Source organism: Myotis lucifugus, unplaced genomic scaffold (assembly GCF_000147115.1).
Source record: "Myotis lucifugus unplaced genomic scaffold, Myoluc2.0 scaffold_749, whole genome shotgun sequence".
Classification (NCBI taxonomy): Eukaryota; Metazoa; Chordata; class Mammalia; order Chiroptera; family Vespertilionidae; genus Myotis; species Myotis lucifugus.
Genome location: NW_005871797.1, coordinates 247,029 through 251,973, shown reverse-complemented (window position 1 = coordinate 251,973; position 4,945 = coordinate 247,029). Strand labels below are relative to the sequence as shown.

Below are 4,945 nucleotides of genomic sequence, written 5' to 3'. Positions count from 1 at the left end.
GATGGAGATGCACAATGAGATTAATGTTGTTTTCATACCTGTAATCACATCTATTCTGAAGCCCATTAATGCATTAATCAATAAATAATTTTTAATTTCAAGTCTTATTATTTAAGAAATACATTTCATAAGGCTATAGCTGCCATAGATAGTGATTTCTCTAATGGATTTGGACAAAGTAAATTGAAAACCTTCTGGAAAGGTTTATTATTTTAGATGCCATTAAGAACATTCATGAGACCCTCAACCCTTGGGATGGTCACCCGAACCCCAGCCATGGCTGAGAGATGCCAGACATCTCAGGCCCAGGAACTTCTGCAGCAGTGCCTGCCACCCAGCTGCAAGTACGCCCTGCCCAGGGACGATCCTCAGCCCAGTGGTGGAGGTTCAGAGACGATTAGTGACCTATTTGCGCTTTGTCAAGGGAGATGATAAAGAACTTTCCCCCCGAATGATTAATACATTTAACAGTGATTAATACTCTGTTAAATGTGAATGTAAGTGCAACAGGAAATGGCAAACACATCTCTACATTGGGTCCCTGGCAGTATCTTATCATCTCTCAAGCCACCAGAGTGTGTGTGTGTGTGTGTGTGTGTGTGTGTGTGTGTGTGTGTGTTGAAGGGGTGGGGGAGTAAAAGGAAAAAAAAACACCTCTGGAAAATAAGAAAAATTAGAACTTTATTTTGAATTTGTGTCTGTAATTGAAGAGGAATTAGTGCTAAAACAAGTGTGCTGAAGCTGGGGTTGTGGTGGAACATGGCACTTAAGGGAACAGGCAGGTGTTAAAGCTGGATACCAATGGACCATACACTTAAGTTTTGAAAAATTAAAACTTAGTTTCTATAGTTGTTTTCTGGTATAAAAATGTTCTGGACTATAATTAGATTTTCTTCTTGAATATAATAATCTGCAGAATTTTTAGAGAAGAAAATCTTGAGTCTAATCCATAACTGTGCAACCTGCTAGTTAGATGACCTTGCCAGTCACCTCACCTCCGGATCTCTGTCACCTTTCAGTCTACTTTCCCCCTATACATCGATTCAAAATTTTGAAAAAAAAATGCTTTTCATTTATTTTATGGTCATTGTGTAAATGTTCTTAGAGAGTTGTGTTTAAATATTTTGCAATGAAGAGTTTTGTACAATCAAGAAAATTACATTTCTTATATGCTCAAATGTATGTAGTATGTAATAAAAATAATTATTTTGTATTAAAATTAGGTAAAATCAGCACAACCCAATTATAATTTTGTCAATTTTGTTTTACTGTTTCAGTTTTTTATATTTTAAATAAAAGATTATGTACATTACTATTTCTTTTAATATATATGACACGTAACAGAAATATTATTTTGTGTTATAATATTACTTTGCAGTGATATTCAAATGCTTTGAATTATATTAAAAATCTTTAGTTGATATAGTAACACAGTATGAGAGATTAAAAGTTATTTTTATTTAACATGTCAATGGGTTAATATTCTGTTTCTCTCTTTTTTTTCCCCAAACAATATGTGCCTCATTTTTTGTCTTTGGTTTATAAAAGTTACTGCTTCATAAAATTAGTGCTAGTTTGTAATTTTTTAGAAACTTTCTTTCTTGTTGAATTATATTGCTATAAAAGGAAGAAAAAGAAGCTTTCAACTAAAATTATTTGAAAACAAGTTCACTTGCTCATTCCCACACTATATACTTAATGATTTGAAACCAGTGTCATTTTTTCATTAGTTAAGGTTTGTGTCTCCCCACCCCAAATTCATATATTGAAGTTCCCCAATATGATGGTATCTGGAGATGATGCCTTTGGAAGGTAATTAGGGTAAACAAGGTCATGGGGGTGGAGCCTTCATGATTAAATTAGCATTCTCATAAGAAAAGACACCAGAGAGCTAGCTGGCTGTTTCCCCACCATGTGAGGATGCAGTGAGAAGGGGACCATCTACAAGCCAGAAAGAGAACCCATACCAGTAACTGACCATGCTGCCATCTTGATCTCAAACTTTTAACCTCCAGAACTGTTAGAAAATGCAATTCTGTTTAACATACACACACACACACACACACACACACACACACTAATGATTCATGGGAAGAGATCAAATATCAACAATAACAGGAGTTTGAAAGAAGTTGGTTCTGCCCTGGCTGGTTTGGCTCAGTAGATAGAGCAGTAGCTTGCAGACTGAAGGGTCTTGGGTTCGATTCCAGTCAAGAGCATGTACCTTGGTTGCAGGATTTATCCTGGTCTGGGTGTGTGTAGGAGCCAGCCAATCATGTGAGACACATTGATGTTTCTCTCTCTCTTCCTCTCACCCTGAGTCCAATTTTTAAAGAAGTCCTAGTGCAGATAGAATACTACAAACAGCTCTGCATGCTACACAGAAATCATTCATGCTAGGAAGAGTCCATAAATATGGCAAACTTCACTGTTGCCTTATTTTAAGAAATTGCCACAGCAACTCCAACATCAGCAGCAACCACCCTGATTAGTCAGCAGTCATCAACATTGAGGCAAGACTCTCCACCAGCAAAAAGATTACAACTTGCCGCAGGCTCAAATAATGGTTAACATTTTTTAGTACTAAAGTATTTTTATTATGGTATGCACATTTTTAGACATAATACTATTTCACACTTAATAAGTTATTGCATTGTGTAAACACAACTTTTTAAAAATTATTATTTATTAATTTTAGAGAGAGAGGAAGTGAGAAAAAGAGAGAGAAAGATTGACTTGTTGTTCTGACCATTTATGTATTCATTTGTTGATTCTTGTATGTGTCCTGACTTGGAATTGAACCCACAAACTTGGCATAATGGGAAAATGCTATAATCAACTGAGCTACAGGGCTAAATACAACTTTTATACGCACTGGGAAATAAAATAATTGTGTGACTTGCTCATTGTGGGGATCTGAAACCCACCCTGACATATCTCTGAGGTATGCCTGTATTGTGAGAAATATGTGACAATTTAAGAACAACAACTTTGTAGTAAAACACAATTATTTATTCAGATGCATTACAATAAAATAACATGTCTAGATGAGTATATTATCCGTTCCTCTAATGTTGTTGGATCTAAACCACTCCTGTACAATCTAGCAGAAAGATAATGCCCAAATGCCATTATTAAAGAGTACACTATTCTACTCTGAGTGAGTTAGCTTAAAATTTAAGATTTTGAGTGTATTCATTTTGCAAAGACAACTATTTCAATTAATAAAGATCATTGTATTAGCAAGAGTTTAACATTTTCATATCATTACAAATTTGAGTTTCTTTATTAAAATGATTGTCACTCCTGTGCTGTTAAAAATATGAAAGAAATAGAACGATGAGTTATAACAGACATTGAACTCATAGCCAAGTAATAAGAATCGTAGAAATAATAAAATATAGAGACTAGTTAAAATATAGCTAGATTTTTAATTTTCCTAATAAAAGATTCTAAAATCCAATGTATTTTAAAAAGTCTTTGATTGAAGCATTCAAAATTACAAAGGACACCTTTTTTTTTTTTTTTCGTTTTTAACCTTGTTCCATAATACGATAAGGACAAGGAGATACTTTGTAAAAATAATGGGCAGTAAATTCAAAAGAAATTGAGGTAAATAATGCCTTATGCATATGTATAGTCAGCCTGTGAAATTCATTGACCAAAGAGGTCACTGAGTCAAATACAATGGCTGAATTTAAAAAACAGTTGGGTAATTTTATGACCACTAATAGCTTTGGGAGCTCTGCTCAGCAAGCAGAGATAATGATAAGGGTAATCAAATATCTTATTTCAGGATGTAAGTTATCAATGAGGATTTTTCCAATTCCAGGCCTTTTTTTTTTTTTGTCCTCTGGACATTTCTCATAAACACCCACCTTCAGGGAGGTATAGCAGTGAAAACTGTTGTTATTCAGCATGTTTATGCTAAAGTTTCAGATGCCTGTGTGTTCTTTCACCTTCCTCTGAAGTGTCTGCCACTGTAACATAGGAACAGTGAAAACTTGTTTGGGAAATAGTATGCTCTGTAATGATATTCAAGATAATCAATGGTTTGTGCTTTTATCAGAAACAGTTTGAAAAGTGACAATCATTACATTTTCAGAGATGAGACTTGATAGTGACATTTTTGCATACCTTTATGTATAGTGGCATTAATGAAATTTCCATTTCTTTAAGACTTCATTCTAAAGCTTTTGTATTTTTAAAAAATATGTCAGTGAGTGTTAAACTGTCTGCCACTTAAGAAATATTATTGATTGCATAATACTACCTCTTATCTTTAAAGAATTGTCACAGACCAAGTCTTTATATTTAATTTATTTTTATTTAAGTGAGGTCAAAATTCAAGTTTTTCTGTTGTCAATTTCATTGATTTCTGCTCTAATTTTTATTATTTATTTTCTCCTGGTTATTCTGGATTTTATTTGCTCTTTTATTTTTCTAGTTTCCTAAGGTAGAAGCTTAGATTATTGATTTTAGGTTCTTTCTTCTTTGCTAATATATGTATTCAATGCTATATATTTCCCTCTAAACACTACTTTCATTACATTCCACCAATTTTGATAGTGTTATTTTCACTTTTATTTAGTTTAAAATACGTTTAATTTATCTTGAGATTTCTGCTTTGACCCATGTTTCATTTAGAAATGTATTGTTTATTCTCTACATATTTTGGGGTTTTCCAGCTATTTTAATCTTAATGATTTCTACTTTAATATCATTGTGCTCTGAGAGCATACATTGCATGATTTCTGGTCTTTTAAATTTATTAAGGTGTTTTTTTATGGTCCAGGGAAATATATATATATTTTTAAACTCCCTTTTTAGTGTTCATAACTTTCTTCTTTTTTCTTCCTTTTTTCCCATTTTTTCTTTTATCTTTATTTCTCTCTTTCCTCCTTTAGTCCATCCTTTTTCTTTTTACCCTCCTTTGTATTTCTTC

At 33.1% G+C, this 4,945-nt stretch overlaps 1 pseudogene; it reads left to right on the top strand.

The window, feature by feature from the left end:
• Positions 1–276: 276 nt before the first annotated feature.
• Positions 277–833, top strand: LOC111823929 (annotated as a pseudogene).
• Positions 834–4,945: the final 4,112 nt, after the last annotated feature.